The sequence below is a fragment of the Canis lupus genome, chromosome 13 (assembly GCF_048164855.1).
Source record: "Canis lupus baileyi chromosome 13, mCanLup2.hap1, whole genome shotgun sequence".
NCBI lineage: Eukaryota > Metazoa > Chordata > Mammalia > Carnivora > Canidae > Canis > Canis lupus.
Window position 1 is genome coordinate 13,136,535 of NC_132850.1, and position 20,894 is coordinate 13,157,428.

General features: G+C 38.5%; 1 protein-coding gene and 1 long non-coding RNA gene across 13 annotated transcripts in view; one reads left to right on the forward strand and one right to left on the reverse strand.

Moving 5' to 3' along the window:
* The window catches only part of LOC140602551 (BEN domain-containing protein 5), a 1,370,322-nt gene that overhangs the window by 836,663 nt on the left and 512,765 nt on the right, over nt 1-20,894 (forward strand). The window lies entirely within an intron of this gene.
* On the reverse strand, nt 7,307-19,177 carry LOC140602135 (uncharacterized). Of its 2 annotated transcripts, none has more exons than XR_012005127.1 (3): nt 19,118-19,177; nt 11,704-11,858; nt 7,307-7,430 (listed from the first exon to the last, which is right to left on the reverse strand). It is a non-coding gene; the product is annotated as an uncharacterized lncRNA (long non-coding RNA). The 2 variants fall into 2 exon arrangements; XR_012005126.1 differs by having other exon boundaries at nt 19,054-19,148.

Sequence of the window (20,894 nt, forward strand, 5' to 3'; positions counted from 1 at the left end):
AGTGGCCAACACATGGTCAATAAATATTTGTTGAATGAGTAGATTATGAACAAATAAACAAATTGGTAAGATCTGGATAAACTGATACTAAAACTCTGAAATCAGAGAAGTAGCTGTGAAAGACCATGTGCTCCAACTTTCTCACTGTACACGTGGCTGAGAGTCAAGAGCCCTGTGTACTAGTCTTGATTGGACTGAAGAGATGTTGCAGAGAGAAATAACTCGCCAAGGTCACTTGTCCAAACAGACTCTGTAAATTAGATGTCAGCCATGGTATCTTGTTTGAGATTCATATGAAATTAGTTCAAAGCTCTCTTATGTATAGTGGAAGCTCTGCATCCCTCTCTACCTCTCAGAATTTTGTGTGGATTGGGGTGAATTTTGATACTGTGATTTGTTGCAAAGCTCTCTGAATTAGCTCAGTTTATGGTTTATCTTGTTATCATGTGTATAATGTCCTTATTGACCCAGACAGATAACTAATCTCCTCTCCTGGATATATCTAAATTCACACACATACAAATAAAGGTATTCATGCATCCACAGGCACACGCAAAGACATGCAAAAAACTAATCTAATATATAAAGCTTTTTCTATGTGGATCAGATTTTGTTGAAGATTTAGGGAGATGGAAGGAATTTATATTATATAAATGCAAAAAAACCCTTAATATTAGTCATGCCTGTTCTTAAAACATATTTACTATTTCTGTTAATTTGGGCTTCATATTCCCCATATCTTAATTCATACATTCTTCCCACTTTCCTTTCTTTCTTTCTCTGTTTATCCCATCCATTCTTCCCACTCCCCTTTCCTTCTCTGTTTATCCCATCTTTAGATTTCTGTTCATTACTTATAAATTATAAGAATTCCATCTTTCTTGTCACCAATTGAACTTCATGACCTGTGGTTTCATTTTCTATCCCCAGGTAGTGTATCATACTTTTTTTTTCTAAAATAAGGCAGTTCCCTTCTCAAGATGTTCCCTTACAATGATGTTATTGGAAGATATGAGATATTTCATAGCATTTATAGAAAAGTTGAACAACAAATCCTTTGGGAGAATTCCACAAACGTCACTTGGAAGATCTCAGCAGTAAAATCCATGGCATGACTACTTAGGTATTAATATGAATATGACTCATTGTCAGTAACACCAATAGTGTTTCTCCATTTCCAGTTTCAAATTTCCCAGAAAGTGACTGTGATTGTCCTGAACTGTAATAGTTCAATGAATTATGCTCAGGGACAGGACCATCTTGAATAGACAAGACCATGTACCCACCACTGGATATTGGAGCTCTTTCCAGGGCATGCAAAATCACTGGAGATTCAGTACCCATCCCAAGCAGTATCTTCCTCACTGCTTCTCTTAGGACTAAGCTTTATGCTCATGCTTCTCATTCATTCAAAACTATCCACTAGGAATGTGCCCATAAGTGGACCTTGGGCGCTGGAATATAAAGATAAATAAAAATGTGTGTTCTGGGGATCACTGGCATTGCTGTTGGTGATTGGAGTGAGGAACACTTGTAAAGTTGTGTATGTGATTTTAATAGGAAGGTAAAACCCTTGTAGTAACGACCTGAGTATCCAAAAGAAAACTTGCTTTAAAACTCCATTACCCATTGTTGTGGACATCTCAGGAATGTTGTAAAGTTCTCTAGTCTTCCAGAACTGCTTTGAAAGCAACCAGCCAGTCCGTACTGAGGGCCCTCAACAGAGAAAAAGATTCAATTGACACTTGAACACCTCAGTTTTGAACTGTGCAGTTCCACTTACCTGCATATTTGTTTTTTTTTTTTTCATAAATACGGTATAGTATTATAAATGTATTTTCTCTTCCTTATTATTTTCTTAACAAAATTTCTTTTCTCTAGCTTACTTTATTGTAAGACTACAGCTTATAAATATGTGTTCATTGACTCTAAGTTATGGTAAGACTGCTGATCAAGAGTAGGCTATTAGTAGTTAAGCTTTTGGGGTCAAAACTTATATGTGAACCAAAGCAATCCTGAAATAGAAAAACAAAACTGAAAGTATCACAATTCCAGACTGCAAATTATATTACAAAGCTGTAGTAATCAAAACATTATGGCACTGGCACAAACATAGACAGATCAATAGAACAAAACAGAAAACTCAGAAATAAACCCACAATTATATCATCAATTAATCTTTGACAAAGCCAGAAAGAATATGCAGTGGGAAAAAGACAATCTCTTCTGCAAGTGATGTGGGGAAGATGGGACAGCTACGCGCAGAGGAATTAAACTGAACCACTTTATTACACTATTTGCTAAAATAAAATAAAAACGGTTTAAAGGCCTAAATATTAGACCTGAAACCATAAAAATCCTGGAAGAGAGCACAGGCAGTAATTTCTCTGTCATCAACGGTAGCAATATTTTTCTAAATATGTTTCCTGAGGCAAGGGAAATAAAAGCAAAGATAAACGAGAGACTACAGCAAAATAAAAAGCTTATGCACAACAAAGGAAGCAGTCAGCAAAACTGAAAGGCATCATACTGAATAGTAGAACATAATTGCAAATAACAGAGCCAATAAGGGTCAGTATCCAGAATATATAAAGAACTGATACAATTAAACACCCAAAAAACAAATAATCAAATTAAAAATGGAGAGAAGGCCAACAGGCATGAAAAGATGCTCAACATCACTCATCATTCAGGGAAATCCAAATTAGAGCCACAATAAGATATTACTGCATATTGGTCAGAATGACTAAAATTAAAAACACAAGAAACAAGTGTTGTTGGCAAAGATGTGGAGAAAAAGAAACCCACTGTTGGTGGGTATGCAAAATAGTGCAACCACTGTGGAAAACAGTAATGGAAATTCCTCAAAATGTTAAAAATAGAATTACCCTATGATCCAGTAATCAAACTACTGGGTATTTACCCCAGAATACAAAAACACTAATTCAGAGGGATGCATGTACCCCTATGTTTATTGCAGCATTATTTATAATAGCTAAGCTATCAGCCCAAGTATCTATCAATAGGTAAATGGATAAAGAAGATGTGCTGTGTATATATAGAGTGCAGTATTATTCAGCCATAAAAAGAAAGGGATCTTGCCATTTGCAACAACATGGATGGATCTAGAGAATGTAATGCTAAGTGAAATAAGTCAGTCAGAGAAAGACAAATTCTGTATGATTTCACTCATATGTGGAACTTAACAAACAAATGAGCAAAAGGGAGTGAGAAAGAGAGAGAGAGAGAAAAAGAGAAAGGAAGAAAGAGAAAAACCAAGAAACAGGCTCTTAACTATAGAGAACAAACTGATGGTTAGCAGAGGGGAGGAGGTTGAGGGAATGGGTGAAATAGGTGAAGGGGACTAAGAGTACACTCATCTTGATAGGCATTGAATAATATATAGGATTGTTGAATTACAATATTGTACACCTGGAGCTAATATAATATGTTAACTATACTGTAATTAAAATTTTAAAAAAATTAAAAAGTTACACGTGGATTTTCGATGACCCAGAGGGCTGATGCCTCTAACCTCCACGTTGCTCAAGGATCAATTGTTGTTAGGCAAACTGAACCCACAGGTGAGGGATAGGTTTTCAAATTATATTCACCTCTTCTTACTTAAAGGGTGATATTAGGCTCTCCTTACATTTTAAAGAAGTTTTTATATTCACTTGTCCTTTAACACAAAGGAGAATTAGTCAATACATCTAATTGTGCCCTCAGAGTTATTCAAGAAATGAAAAGAAAAAGGATGTAGTAGCAACAGAATTTTCATTACAAATATGAACATTTATTGAGAACTTATTGTGTCAGACATCATGCTAATAAGCATTTTCCATACATTTACATATTTTATCCTCACAGCAATTCTGTGAATTATGTACTCTTCTAAAGCAAGGATCCTTATTACTTCATTTTACAGATGAGGAGACTAGCACTCAGATAGACTGAAGAACTTTCCAAGTCACACAGCCACTGTGTGGCAGAGCTAGCTAGCATGCAGACATTGCTCCACTAACACTTGTACTCATTACCATTATGCTAAGATGCTCCCATCTTTCCCCCTAAAGTATAGTGAAAAGAGGAAGGTATCTGAACAAGGGTTTCTAGATGCCAGTCCTAACTTCGTCAGCTCAATGTGTGACCTTAGATAAACTATTTCTTCTCTCAGAAATTAATTTTCCCTACCTGCAATTGGTGGAGCATGGGTGGAATTCTAACAACTCTTTTAATGCCAAAGTTCTATAATCCTATAAGCTCCCAAGGCATTTTTATAAAAGCCTGTGCCCTGTGAATTCTTGTTGTTCAATCATTGTACTTGAAGAGGTCCTTGGGCTGATTCTTGGGTACATAATTCGTGAGTCTTCTTCAATGCACTCTCTCCACCCAAAGAAAGTTTGCAAAGGCCACTCTTGTTCTGTCACCTAGAAGCATATGTTTACATCAAGCCATTCATTGCATGTAACTATACCCTTAATGTCAATGCCTAAAATAAATAAAATAAATGTATAATGACTGATCTGGGTCTGGTAAAATGCATTCCACTTAAAATAACAAATCTATATCGGAATATTTAATACTGGTTTGGGGCAGAAGGTTTCAGCTGAAGATTGAAATTCAGATTGCTGGCAGACAGTCCATTTTCTATATAGTCCTCTAGCTCTGGGAGGGATTATTTTATGGGGGAGCAGAGAAGAGTTGGGAAACAGCAGTCTGTGTGCCTTTTATTATACAGTTGATAGGAAAAGTAGTCTTAGCCATATTTAGAGGTGAATATTCAGTTATTTCAAAGCTATAAAACCTATTCTTATCCCTGGAGGGCCTTCTGTAGTCCACTGGAGCCTAGAGGGACCTACCATGGGAGAGGAGATTTGGAGTTTCCTGAGCTTTCTTTCTATAGTTTGGGGGCTTGGGGTGAGTGCATGGAGACAGTAGGAGTGCAACAGAAAGCTTTTGGTCTTGGATTTAGAACACCTTGGTAGAATCCCAGTTCTGCGACTTCTAAGCTCTTTGTAACATTGGTCAAGTTATTTAGATTGTATGATCCTCTACTCTTCTTCAACTATAAAGTGGAGAAAAAGATCCAAGGAGTAGGTATCTGTGAAAAGAAGAAGAAAGGAGAACAGATATTTTAGTAAGCATCTTCTACACCCTGGTGCTTCTTTCCACCTTCCTGATCTATGAAATAAGATAATTATACCCATTTCTCCATTTCTTGTTTGATGATGTTCATTTCTTATAAACATGAATCATACCCTGCCCTCAGGGTGATCCAGGCTAATGTAGGATTCAAATAGACTACTAAGTAATTTAAATGTGACTTAAAATGTCACAATTCAGACACAAGGGGACTAGTAGATGCAAAGGAATGAGCTTTGAATTGTATCATGAGGACTTAGAAAATGCCTCCCAGAACAAGAAGCATGAGCCTAGAATATTCTAGCTTAGCGTAGAAATATTTAGCAGATGAAGAAAAGGGAGAAGGTGCTTCAGGCAGAAGAAAGAAGGGATCAGGATAAGTTATATCCTGGAGATGTGCTGTTGCGTGGCATGTTCATGACACAGTGAGGAATCCCCAGTTGGTTAAGCATGTGTTAGTGGAACAGTGAGGGCCTACATCAGCCTGAAACCAGGTAACTGAAGTATTTGAAAGCCAATTTCAGACTTTATCTTATAAGTAACAGAGAGTCAACATAGTTTTGTTTTCAGTGGAAGGGAGATTGTGATGAATTTGCATCATACATAGGTGAGTGGTAGAGATATAGGGGTCTAAAGGTTAGAAGTCAGAAGAACGTGAATCAAATATAACATGTTTTGCTGGGTGACCACTGGCAACTGGCTTAAACTCTACCTAAATTTCTGAGGGCTTTGAAATGAAGTGTAGAATCTTCTTCATAAGACAAATGGCAATTATTGATTCCACAAGGATTTGGGGGGGGAGTCTCCTAGGTGTAGAGCCATCTGCTGGGAAATGTATGCAGAGATACGGAGTAAATGTATGCAGAGATAGGGAGTAGAGAAGTGTTAGAATGTTGGCTCTTTAAGGGCTAAGTCAGCATATTTTAGAATTCAAGACCTTGAGAAATTCTTTTCTGCATTTTGGGTTGTGGTTGTCCCCTTCTGCACAGCTGAGGAGGTGACTTCTGAGGTCTTTATTGCTTTAACATTCTGTCTTCACCTTTCAGACTTGTTCCCAAACCTTTTCTTGTAGGTGGCCTATTCAAAATCTAGTCTTTCAATCATAGCTTCACTCTTACCCTTAACCCTCTTACCTGTCTGGAAATGTTTGCAATACAATGCACGTATCATCGCAAGAAGCCAGGGTTAAAAGAGGTCTTTCTCTGTTTTGCATAAAAGCATTACTATAAATAGACAGAAACCATAAGCCTCCAGCAGTGGATACATTTCTGAGTTCTCAATCTGGGGCCCCAAAGACAGAAACAGTTGGATTACTACTAAAAGGAGCTGAAAGTGCTGAGGGCTATTGACTTTACTGTATAAACAGGAAGTCAGTGCCAGGAAGTTGTTTGCATGTTCTTAAACTAAGCCATGTAGAATCAGACATGAATATCTCAGAACTGCTAACTACAGATGATCATGACAGGATAGGAATCTGAATCATGAGTCAGAGGGCAGGACCCCAGGCCTAGAATCGATCTTACAAAAATATTTTCATGTCATTTTGCATCTCAGTGGTAGGTTTATGGCTGACATGGGAGAGAAGTAAGAATAAGAGATAGAAGCTTGTTTTATTTATTTTCTTTTTTAAAAGATTTTCCTTATTTTTTCATGAGAGACACACAGAGAGAAAGGCAGAGACACAGGCAGAGGGAGAAGCAGGCTCCATGCAGGGAAACTGATGTGGGACTTGATCCCAGGACCCTGGGATCACGACCTGAACTGAAAGCAGACGCTCACCCAGGTGCCCCAGAAACTTGTTTTAATGGAAACAGACTTAGAGTCAGAAGACTCAGGTTCAAGCTCCAATACAATAATGTACAAGGTGTATACATGTGCCTTGTGAATTCTTGTTTTAATGGAAACTTTTAACAACTCAGCTAATATTTTTGAGCCTAGATTTTTTTTATTTGTATGACGGGTGCTATAATAATACTTACTTCATGGGGAGGGGGTTATGAAGCTTACTTTTGAAATGTATTCTTTCATTTATTCATTAAATTGATTCAACAAATACATGCTAAGATCCTATTATGTGTCAATAACTGTACTGGCATTAGAGATGCAACAGTGAACAAGATGTACAAATTCTAAAATTAAAAATATAAAAGCACAAGTCAGATGTTAATATTTTATTTTATTGTAGTGGGTTCAGAAATTTTATTTGCTGCTCATAGACAAGATGTAATAGCTTCCTTTCTGTAAAACATCTCTGGTCTTCCTCAAGATTTCAGTGTGCTAGAAAGCTTGAAATTAAAAGCAAAAACAAACAAACAAAAAGTAACACTGAATTATTCCATACCAGCAACTTAATCCTATGCCATAACCAAACCATCCCTTTATGTATACATTGCTCTTTAGTAAAATTATCTGATCTTTCAGATTCTGCTTCCTTATCCTTCTTTCCTCCTCCCTTCAAAACCAGTATCTGGTGTATTGATCTTATGGCAAAAGGAACACTAGAACTTTGAATCCATAAGGTGTTCTCTGAATCATCCTTGATCTTGGCTATGAAATGGGAGGTCTGGGTTGCTCCTCAGACAGGACACCATCAAGGTGTACCAGGTCATCTGTCATCTGTTATAGTCATCTGAGGTCATCTGTTATAGTTAACTTGGGCTGCTATAACAATTACAATAGACTAGCTGGCTCAAACAGCAAACGTTTTTTTCTTATAGTCCTGGAGGCTAGATGCCCAGGATCAAGGTGCTGGCTGATTAAGTTTTTGGTAAGAATCTGCTTCCTGATTTTTCAGGAAGCCACTATTCTTGCTGGTGTTCATATTTTGGAGACAGAGATCATCTCTCTCATGTCTTCCCTTATAAGGGCACTAATACCATTCACGAGGGTTCTATCCTCATGCCCCACTTCCAAATATTATCACATTGGGAATTTGAGCTTCAGCATTTTAATTTTGAGGGGAACACAATCATTCAGTCCATAATAGTATCTGCTTATAATGCCTACTGTTGGTGATCTTCTTGGTCCCTCTTTCTTTCTCTCTTAATTGATCAGAGCTTTCAAATCTTCTCTAGAAAACATACCCTCATGTGGTCTGTCCCAGGTAGTTTGCCCTGCCATGAGGACCTGTCATTAGCAAACTCCCAGCCAGATTCTCGGTTAACTGTTAAGTTCTCTTGTGGTGAAATATGGGAATTCCTAATTCTTGTTCATATCCCACAGGAACCAAGTTTTTGTTATAGGGGTAGCCTAGAAGAAGTCTGTTTTATAAGTCCTAAATTGAAAATAGAATACCCTTTAGGCTGTTTCTTTCATACATTTTTAAGGTGTCTTTAAAATCTCACACCTCAAACAGACATGCACATAACTAGTAAATTTCACATTGTCAGGAATCAGGATTTGAACTCAGGTCTCTATAACTCCAAAGCTCATGCTTTTAATAATTATCCTACATAGCAGTTGCTTCTTTTCCATGGGGTGAATACTCCAAGGCCCCCAGTGGATGCCTGAAACCACAGATAGTATCATAGTATCAAACCCTATAAATATTATGTTTTTTTCCTATACATGCATACCTATGATAAATTTTAATGATTTAAGATAGACTCAGTAAGAGATTAACAATGACAATAAAATAGAACGATCATAACAATATGATCATATATATGTGTGTATATGTATATAAAATGGACTATTACTCAGCCTTCAAAAAGAATGAAATCATGGATAGAACTGGGGTGTATTATGCTGAGCACAATAAGTCAATCAGAGAATGACAAATACAATATTATTTCATTCATATGTGGAATCTAAAAAACAAAACAGGAACATAGGGGAAGGGAGAGAAAAATAAGATGAAATCAGAGAGGAAGACAAACCATAAGAGACTCTTAACTCTAGGAAACAAATTGAGAGTTGCTGGAGGGGAGGTGGGTCGAGGATGGGGTAACTGGATGATGGGCATTAAGGAGGGCACTGGATGTAATGACCACTAGGTGTTATATTCAACTGATGAATTACCGAACTCTATATCTGAAATTAATGATATACTACTATATGTTAACTCATTGAATTTAAATAAGTTTAAAAAGTTATATGAATGTGGGGTCTCTCTCTCACACACACATACTCTCTCTCAAAATATCATATTGTATAGGCATACCTTGGAGGTATTACAGATTTGATTTCAGACTACCATACTAAAGCAAATATTCACAATAAAGCAAGCCAAATGAATTTTTTGGTTTCCCAGTGCATATTAAAGTTATATTTACACTCTGCTGTCATCTGTTAAATGTGCAATAGCATTATGTCTAAAGAAAAACGATGTACATTCCTTAATTTAAAAATACTTTATTGGTAAAAATGCTAACCATCATCTGAACTTTCAGGAAATCATACTCTTTTTGCTCGTGGAGGACCTTGCCTCCATGTTGATGGCTGCTGTTGGATCAGGGTAGTGGCTGCTGAAGGCTGGGGTGGTTGTGGCAATTTCTTAAAATAAGACAGCAATCAAGTTTACTGCTTCAAGTGACTCTTTCATGAACTATTTCTCTGTAGTGTGCAAAGTGGTTTGATAGCATCCTACCCACGGTTGAACTTCTTTGAAAATTGGAGTTGATCTCAATCCTGCCACTGTTTTATCAAAGGTTTATGTGCTATTCTGAATCTTTTGCTGTCATTTGAACAATCTTCACAGCATCTTCACCAGAAGTATATTCCATCACAAGAAACCACTTTCATCCATAAAAAAAACAATTCATCTGTTCAGATTTTATCATGAGATTGCAGTAGCTCATTCCCATCTTCAGACTCCACTTCTAGTTCCAGTTCTCTTGCTCTTTACACCACATCTGCAGTTACTTATTTCACTAAAGTCTTGATCCCCTCAAAGTCATTCATGAGAGCTGAAGTAAACTTCTTCCAAACTCCTGCGAATGTTCATATTTTGACCTCTTCCCGGGAATCATGAATGCTCTTAATGTCATCGAAAATGGTGAATCCTTTTCAAATTTTCAATTTACTTTTCCCAGAGCCATTAAAGGAATCACTACCTATGGCATCTATAGTTTCATGAAATGGATTTCTTAATTAATAAGACTTAAAAGTTGACATTTCTGTTTGATCCATGGACTGCAGAATGGATGTTTTGTTTGCAGTCATGGAAACAATATTAATCTCATTGTACGTCTCCATCAGCACCCTTGGTGGACCAGATACACTATCAATAAGCAGTAGGGCTTTGAAAGAAATCTTTTTCTGGGCAGAAGGTCTCAACAGTAAGCTTAAAATACTCAGTAAACCATGTTGTAAACAGTTATGCTACCATTCAGACTTTGTTTTTCCATTTATAGAGCATAGGAAGAGTGGATTTAGCATACTTTTTAAGGGCTTTATGATTGTCAGAATTCAAAATGAGCTTTGGCTTCAAATTAAGGTCACCAGATGCATTAGCCTCTATCAAGAGAGTCAGCCTGTCATTTGAAGCTGTGCTACCAGGCATTGACTTCTCCTCTCCATCTATGATAGTGCTAGATGGCCTCTTCCAGGATAAGGCTGTTTTGTCTACATGGAAAATCTGTGGTTTACAGTAGCCACTTTCATTAATTTTTTTTAGCTTTGTCTTCTGGATAACGCTGCAGCTTCTGTCAGCACTTGATGCTTCATCTTGAACTTTTATATTAAACCTCATGGACCAGTGTCTGCTAGCTTCCAACTTTTCTTCTGCAGCTTCCTCACCTTTCTCAGCCTTCACAGAATTGAAGAGAATCAGGGCCTTGCTCTGGATTAGGCTTTGGATTGAGGGAATGTTGTGGCCAATTGTTTTATCGAGACCACTAAAACTTTATCCATATCAGCAATAAGATATCCATAATAGCAATAAGCCTATTTCATTTTCTTTTCAAATGTATGTTCACTGGAGTAGCACTTTTAATTTCCTTCAAGAATCTTTCTTTACATTCACAACTTGGCTGTTTGGTGCAAGAGGCCTAACTTTTGGCCTGTTTTGGCTTTCAATATACTTTCCTCACTAAATGTAATCATTTTTAGCTTTTGATTTCACATGAAAGACATGCAACTCTTCCTCTCACTCAAACACTCAGAGTCCATTTTAGGGTTATTAATTGGCCTAATTTCAATATTGTTATGTCTTAGGGAATGGGGAGGCCTTAAGAAAGAGAGATACAGAGGAACTCCTGGCCAGTGGATTTGTCAGAACACACACATTTATCAGTTAAGTTTGTTATCTTATGTGAGCATAATCCATGGCACCCCAAAACAATCACAATAATAACATCAAAGACCACAGATCATCATAACAAATATGATAATGATGAAACATTTGAAATATTTCAAGAATTACCAAAATGTGACAGAGAAACACAAAGTGAGCAAATGTTGTTGGAAAAATGACACCAATAGACTTGCTTGATACAGGGTTGCCCCAAACCTTTAATTTGTTAAGAAAAAACAAAAACGACAACCACAATACCGCAATATTCTTGAAGTACAGTAAAGTGAAGCAGGATAAAATGAGATATGCGGTATTGTACTCACCTTTCCTCTTGCAATGTTGTGAGATGATAAAATGCCTATGTGATGAAGTAATTTTAATGATGTAGCTATTGTGACATAGCATTAAGCTGATTTTGACCTTCTGACCATGCATCAGGAGGATCATCTTCTTCCAGACTGTGATTAACAGCAGGTAACTAAAACCATGGAAAGTGAAACTGCAGATAAAAGCGTGGTCTACTGGGTAGAGAAGTCTCTTTGGAAGCATATACTAGTATTGTTAGGTTCACATTCTGATAGATACTTCGAACTGAAAAGTATCTTAGAGGTCATTGTTTCATTCTTAATTTGAAAAATTAGAAAAGACCCATAGATGAATGATTCATTTAGGGTTTCACAGAGCCTGTGGGCTTCTGGGTTTTCCTTCATCTGGGCACTGAGAAGCTCATACATACAAGAAACTCTCACCTGGGCCCCAGTGCTTTCCCTCCTCTGTCAATAGCAATTTGGACTTGAATGTCAACTCTAGCACTTACTAATTGAGACATTTACTGAAATCTTCTAAGCCTCAGCATCCTCATCAATAATATGGAGAATATCATATCCTAACTTGTATTTATTAGGATAAAAGGAGAATAACCATATAAAATGCCTAGCACAGAGAAGAAACTCAATAAATAGTAGAGTCTTTCTTTCCTGATTCTTTGCTGTTACTTCCTGGAGGTCTCCTAGCTGCTGACTTTGAAATCATGCCTACTGTGTCAGTTGAGCCCTGCCTACTCCGTGAACATTGCCTGATTCCCTGGATTTGGCCCATTGTCAGCTTGGACTTATGATCCCTAATCCCATTGTGAACGTCTGGGACCCTAAGCTGCCTGTTGTGACTTCTACCCTAGCAGATGTTTTCTTATCCCTTTCTACCAGCTGTTCAGTCTTGTTAGAGTTTTATGCCTCTTGACTCATTGCCAGTCCGAACTTAGTGACCTTAAGATCTGTGATGGTTATTATGATGCACCAACCATATTCCCCTTCAAGGAAGACTTATTGCCCCACCTCCTAGGAGTGTTTTCAGCAGACAGACTTCAGCTGTAAGCTATAACACAGGCCACAGTTATGCCTCTTCCTAGGGATTCCACATCAAATAACTGATTCATGGAGGCCCAATTTGGAACAACTCTCAAAGACCATTCTAGCTCCATAGCTCCCCAATGGTATATAGCTGAGACTGCCCTTGGGCTTGCATCATGACTCAGTTTTCCCTCCATCCTCTCCTCCTTCCATCCCTGCCCTTCCGTAAGCATTGATCCCAAGGTACTCCATATACATCTTGAGTGCTAATATCGATTTCAGTTTCTGCTTTATGAGTCTATGAAAAAGGTCCCCTCAAACTGCTCCCATTTCCTATCACTGTGAATTCTGATTTTGCCTGATAGATCCTGGACTGTTATTGCTGGCACACTAGACTGAGTGTGTGTGTGTGTGTGTGTGTGCGCGCATGTGTGTGTGTGCATGTGTGTGACTGTGTATGTGTAAAAGACAGATGAACACTCTTGCTGGTCTGGTATCAAAAAAGCCAAAGCTACAGGGAGAACTTTTCATAACTTTCTGCTCCTAGATGGTGTTTTAGAGAAGTTAGCAATCAGTTGGGCTTTAATCTTGAACAACCCTCTGTTCTTCTTGTGTGAGCCTTACTCTGACAGGTCCTGACACTAGGAACATAGGTTAAATTAGACCTACTTTTGTCCTGAAAGTGTCATGATCTAGGGTGAGAGGCAGGTATTATATAAATAAATTATAGTAAGGAATGGTTAAGTGCAATGAAAGAGATACTTCCTATCCTGAGGAACTTAGATTATAACGTTTCCTGGCAGACTCATTCTAATGATGAAACTAAGTCACATCACACAATGCCTGGCACAGAGGAGACAATTATTGAATCAAATCATCTTATTTTGCAGGTTAGGAGATTGGGGGCCTAAAGCATTGAGTGACTTGCTTATGATCCCATAGAACGTAATGGCCCAGCTGAGACTAGAACTCAAGTCTCTAGATCCACACTCTATGACTTTTTTGCACCATGCACTTTGCCTCAAGAAGGTAAAGTGTGTGTGTGTGTGTGTGTGTGTGCATGCATGTACACGTGCATACATGCACACACACACTCTATCTGCTAGTATTGTTTTCAGACCTAAACTGGGAAACTGGCTGCCTCCCTTACAATTTAAGCACACTGTATATGTGGTTTCAGGCTGTGTTTTGGAGGCTCCTTTGTTTTTTACTAAAATGAGCCCAGCAGCTGGGCAGTATTTCTGTTCCCACATCATATTCCCCCTTCACGCTTAGTGGAATGGCAGAGAAGCATCAGACCGCAGCAGTGACATTTATATGAAAAGAACCCATTGTGTCCTTTGTAAGGAATAGCACATAGCTCTAAGCCATACTGCTTTCCCATTTGCCTTCCTCTGGGAGGCCCTGGCAAGAGCTTGGCCCGCCGGAGGGAGCTGCCTGAGTCCTCATGCCGGAAATTATATTCCGTAATTAAAATCAATAGCAAAACAGACACACAGCAGAAAGGTCATAGAACACAACAGAAAACCATTGAGTAGCATATTGCCAGGTATCAAAATAGATTTTTGAACTTTTGTTTAATCTGCAAATGCCGAAAGCCATCCATGGGTGAGAGGCAGTGTGCCCCAAACCCTAACCTCACCTAGGGAAGGGTTTAGCTAAACAAGCCTCCTGCTTAAATCCTTCAAAGCCCAGCCTCTTCAGTCCAGCAGTGCTCCTTTAAAGTCTCTGACTACCTTCACATTATTAAGCCAGTGGACTCCTCACCCTGGAGATCTGTTCACAGCCTGTGTCCTGAAGCCCTCACCTTAGCCTACCCAGGGCTCCATTCCTTACATGCCTCTTGGAATCTCTGCTTTCTGACCTATTGGTGTGACTATACCACACTTTTCTCTTTATATATGATAATTGATGTTACTTTTCTGGCATTTTTCCATTCTTCTCATATCTCAGGCTGCTTCAGCCCTGGTCTAAACCAGCTCAGTCTCTGGGATTTTTTTTTTTCTACTGCAGCCTTGTGTCTTCCTTGTTCAGAGAACTAGGGCTCAGGCATAACTTCCCCTTCTCCCCTCCATATGCATTCCCCAGTGAAATCTTCCTCCTCATTCAGCTATAACATGTATGCTAATCTTCTGTATGTGCCAATCATGGAGCCGGGGGTATTCACATATTATGTTTAATTCCTACAGATTATAGTTAACCCCATAGCCACTCATTTTACAGATGATCTTTTTTTTTTTTTAAGGCAACTTTTTTTTAATAGTATACAGTAAACTTTAAATTACAAGCAGCCTACTCAAAAACAAGTATGGAAGAATTAGAAAATATAATTACTCCTTAGAGAAAAGCCACAAATTAAACTACCAGCAGAGCGGACTTGAAAGGTTATCTGTGAATATTTTCAATCGCAAGAAGAAAGCTTCAAGGAAAGGGGACTTTTTATAAAGTTATACCTCCACACCAGAGAACAAGGATGTAAAAGAAGTACCCTACCTCTACCCACCCCATCCCTGCAGCTAGGAAAAGAAACATCCCTTTGTTTTAATAAACGGGAGAGTCTGTGGAAAGCAAGGCAGGCATCCCAGCTTGAGGACCAGAGGAAAGGGACTAAATACCTTCAGGTTTCATTCCTATGGAAAGAATGATGTGGTGGAGATTCTTAGAAATGCAAAAACTAGATGTGTTAGGTAACTGGTACAGATGATCTTAGAATGAAGTGATTTGTGATACTCCAGCAAGTCAGTGACAGAGCCAGAATTCAAATCCATGTCTGCTGTCTCCCAGACCAAGGTTGCTCCACAACAGCAGAGCTATCTTGTCCTTGCAGAAACAAACATAAAAATACAACATGCTGTATTTTTCAAACGGGTGGAATAATATGTCCACTGAGTCATGAGGTCCACAGTAGGAAAGTGCCTAAACAACAGGCATGAAAGACTTTAAGACTTTTCTGCAATCCTAAAGGTAGCAGACCTTGTTAAATTTTTGCTTAGGACCAAAATCATTCTCATTTTTAAACACTGGACCCTAGGCAAATACCCTTTGGCTTTGAGACATTCATGGTGGCCCCCCAGAGGGTCCATCCAGTAGCCTCAGTAAGTTCAACTTTGGTTTGTTTTTAAACTTTTTATTGAAATATAATATGCAAACATAAAAGTGCACATATAAGTATACGGCTTGATGAATTTTCAGTCTGAATATGCCTATGTAACCAGCATCCTAATTAAGAAACAGAACATTACCAGAATCTCAGAAGCCCTCTTTTTTTTTTTTTATTTATTTTTTATTGGTGTTCAATTTACTAACATACAGAATAACACCCAGTGCCCGTCACCCATTCACTCCCACCCCCCGCCCTCCTCCCCTTCTACCACCCCTAGTTCGTTTCCCAGAGTTAGCAGTCTTTACGTTCTGTCTCCCTTTCTGATATTTCCCACACATTTCTTCTCCCTTCCCTTATTTTCCCTTTCACTATTATTTATATTCCCCAAATGAATGAGAACATATAATGTTTGTCCTTCTCCGACTGACTTACTTCACTCAGCATAATACCCTCCAGTTCCATCCACGTTGAAGCAAATGGTGGGTATTTGTCATTTCTAATAGCTGAGTAATATTCCATTGTATACATAAACCACATCTTCAGAAGCCCTCTTTGTGTTCCGCTCCCCCAAGGATAACCATTATCCTGACTTAGTCCCACAATTTATTTATCTGTTGTATTGGTTTTTTTTTTGTTTTTTTTTTGTTTTTTTTTGTTTTTTATTTATGATAGTCACACAGAGAGAGAGAGAGAGAGGCAGAGACACAGGCAGAGGGAGAAGCAGGCTCCATGCACCGGGAGCCCGACGTGGGATTCGATCCCGGGTCTCCAGGATCGCGCCCTGGGCCAAAGACAGGCGCCAAACCGCTGCGCCACCCAGGGATCCCTATCTGTTGTATTGTTGATGGCACTTGGGTACTTCCTATTTTTGTATATTACAAATAGTATTGTAGAATATTATTGAAGAAGTCTTTTTGCACATATATATGCATGTATTCTATTGGGGATATAAAAGAATTGGTCAGCCATCAAGTATATGTATTGTGTTAGTTTCCTGTTGTTGCTATAACAAATTACCACAAACTTAGTGGCCTAAAGCAATACAAATTTATTATCTTACAATTCTGTCAGTAAGAAGTCCAAAATGAGTCTTATGGGGTTAAAATTAAGGTGATGACAGGGCTGGCTCCTTCTGGAATCTCCAACAAGAAATCTGTCTCCTTGTCTTTTCTACCTTTTAAAGCTACATTCCTTGCACCTTCGTCTCATAGCTCCTTCCTCCTTCAAATCTTTCTTTGCTTCTGTCTTTACAGTGCCTTCTCTCTTACAAGAATCGTTGTGATTACATCAGGTCCTCCCAGATAATACAGAATAATCTCCCCCTCTCAAGATCCCAATTTAATCACATCTGTAAAGTATTTTTTGCTGTACAGGGTAACATTTGTAGGTTCCCGTGATTAGGATGTGGACATCCTTGAGGAGTCTGACATTCTTCAGCCTGCCACAGTTATGTTCCACTTTATAAATATTGTCCGTACTACCAGGTCATACTCCTACCAGCAATATAGGAGAATTCCGGTTGTTCCACATCCTCATCAACTCTTGATCTATTCCATCCTTTTCACTTTGCCCAGCTTTTCTTCCCTGTCTAGCTCAAAACTATTCTGGAAAGTCACACTTTCTGTATCAACAGTTATGCCCGTGCCCTCCCTTTCCCTCTCTAAGCACAGTAATTCTTCCTCATTGCTATTTCTGTTAAGAAGGGACATTTTAAAAAATGAGTTCTACCCTACAGCGAAATGGGAAGCCTTATGAGGTGATAAACATTTTGTCACTAAAGGTATTCAAGCATATGCTAGACAAACGTTTGTAGGAAAACTGTAGAGGCAAATTCAATATTGGATAGAGGTGTTCCCTTAGCAAGCCAGAGATTGAAAGGACTTAGGTTTTGGTTTTGACTTCCCTATTTACCACATAGCCACAAGCAACTTCCTTAACTTCTGTGAGCTTCAGTTTCCTTATTTTTACACCGAGAGTATTACTACGTGCATTTGCTGTGATGATAAAATGCCACCTCCTCTGAGTTACCTAGTCCCATAACCATTTCTGTATCATGGGGATATATATTTTTAAACACAGTTGCCTATACTTTTATTATAGCACTGATCACATTGGACTGTAATGAAATACTACTTACTGCTTCTTGCATGAGTCTTCAAATTCTACAAAGGCTGCTATTTTATAGGGTGTGTAATAATGTATTTTCTGTGCTTAGTAGAATAAGTGGCACATGGTAGGTGTGCAACAAAGGCATGAATCTTATTTCCATCATGGGACTGGTCTGAGAATCTAGTATGGTATTGGCTAAAAACACTTTTAAAATTTCAGAACACTTCCAAGATGCATTGTGTCATTCCTGTCATTAATATCTTGTTGGTCCAGGCGGTAAGTCTCTGGGTCCGTCACTGAAGCCAAATGGAGCACCCTCATCAAGGAAGGATTATGAGAAGGGAGTGACATCTGTCCCATCTGAATTTCTCTTTGAGGAACATGGGGTGTTCTCTACAGGACACTATTTCTGCCTCTCTGAAGAGTAGCTCTAATTACTGGTGATAATTAGTTGCAATTTAAGGTCCTCCGGGCAATTTGTGGAAGTGCAAATTGCATCTAGGCTCTCTAGGATTTGATGTTCTTTCCCTTGATGTCTCATACCATCTCTCTTCCTGTGAAATAGGAGCAAAAGAAGGAAAAGGTGCCTGAATGGGGCCAAAACCTAAAGGTCAGCTTCACAAAGGGCCTCCTTTGCACTCTCCTCTGCAGAATAAACCTCAAGTGCCATTCAGGTGGCTGCAAACATTTGAGCAGTCAGAGAAGGAGCCATTTATTCTTTCATTCCTTTGACAAATGTTTGAGAGTTTTCTCTGTGCTAAGTGCTGATGATGCAGAGGTGGGCACATGTGGGCCATGCCCTTAAGTTCCTCACAGTCTAGTGGAACAGATAGATAGGAAAATAGACAACTGCGAGATAATCAGATGATGATGCCAGAAAGAAAAATAACAAACAGGAGTGACAATGACAACTACCACTTAATGCCCAGATAATAGCCTAAATATTCTACATTTGTTTTCTCTAATCTTTATAATAGCCTTAAAATATCAAAATTCCCTTTTTTAAGTTGAGGAAAATGAGGCTCAGGGAAGTAACTGGAAAGTTAGAGGCAAGTTTGGTGAGGTAACTGAAGTGAAGGAAGGACAGGAAGGCTCTCTGAGCCTGAACTCACAGAATGTTTGGATAAAGAGACGGCTAAGCTGCAAGGTGAACTTGAGAAAATCAGCCCAACAAACCTGTCCTGGACTTGCTTTCTCATCTTTTGCTCTGCATTTACCAGGTTCCACCCTCAGAACATCATCCTTTATCTTAACATAAAGAGTTAGAGAATAGAGAGTTCTGTTACATGGAATGTTTCCCATCATCTTTTTATGCTTTCAGTTACGTTGAACACATCTTAGAGATTAGCACTATTGGCAGCTGCCCCTGTGGCCCTCCTCTTGATCAAAATCTGGCTTGACTTTGAGCTGATCTCTTACCTTCTAAAATTGGAGTAATGGGGATCCCTGGGTGGCTCAGCGGTTTGGTGCCTGCCTTTGGCCCGGGGCGCGATCCTGGAGTCCCAGGATCGAGTCCCATGTCGGACTCCTGGCATGGAGTCTGCTTCTCCCTCTGCCTGTGTCTCTGCCTCTCTTTCTCTCTCTACGTCTATCATGAATAAATAAATAAAATCTTAAAAAATAAAATAAAATAAAATTGGAGTAATGATAATACTGCTGCCCCTAAATCCAGCCTCCTTTACTGCCAGTTTCCCTAGGGACAGACTGTGCTAAGCATGTGGGCCCAATGGAAAAGGTTATTATTCTTCATGGGTTGAAGTTTTCAGGTTTCCTATTTCCAGCTCCTCTGCCCCTGCTTTGGGCTTTAGAGTACATCAGACCTGGGGAGTGGTTTCTCCTCTATTGGAGGCATAAAGCAAACAACAGACAACAACAAACCAACAAACCATTGGCCTTCCTTTCCTTTTCTGTGCTAAGACAGAGAAATACCATTTGGAGGATAGGGACCTTTGGTATGACAGGTGCCTTTGTCTGGAGGAATAAAGAATGATAGGTCAGGGCCCAGAGGGGAGAAAGCAAAGGACTCCTTGCTTAGGGCTAGTTTCAGGCTCTGATTGTGAGACATGAAGGCAAAGCAGTTCTTAAATGGAAAAGGAGCAAGGACATTTGAAAGAAGCCCTATTTAAGAATAAAAATGAACAGATGATACCTTCTATTTCCTGAGCATTTTTAAGGCGCCAAGCACTCTCATATAATCTTTGCATATTTTATTTACCACAATCCTCAAATAACTCTATGAGATACAGATTATTTTACCCATTTTATAGACAAAGAAACAGGCTCAGAGACTTTAAGATGTTACAAAATCACACAGCCAGTTAACTATAGAGCTGGGGCTTTAATCTAGGTCCCTCTAACTCAAAGGGTTATGTTCTTTTCACATGGTGTGCTATTTCTGTTCCTATGGGATTAGTCATTCCAGATAAAAATGATTTAAAGTTACTGAATATACCTTGGAAGTTTCCAAAGCACAATCCTTTTTGTTGTTTTAAATGAGTTGTTTGTTTTACATTCCCTTGAGTTTGGAGGTAATATGTAGTTAATGAATGAATTAAATAATTGATTAAACCCATTTTTCTATTAACATTATAATAGTACTTCCATTAATATGAAAATATGAATGTGTCTCAGAGAAGTTTCCTTTGACATTATAATGACTATATTAAAATTTCAAATATAATAATGAAATTCTAATTGTTTTAGAGAAACAATTAAAAAAGGCTATATATAAATGCTCTGAAAGAACTATGGGATGTTCATGAAGTACCAAAGAGGAATTTTTAGAGAAGTTGTTATGAAAAAAAAAAGCACATAATTTTCATTAAAGTGGGCTGTAATTGCAAAATAATAATCATTTAAAGAGAATCTTTTCTTTGAAGTATTATAGTGAACAAAACAAGAATTGGCAGGTTAAAACACAATGTGGCAATTGAGACAAAGTAGTATAATCCAA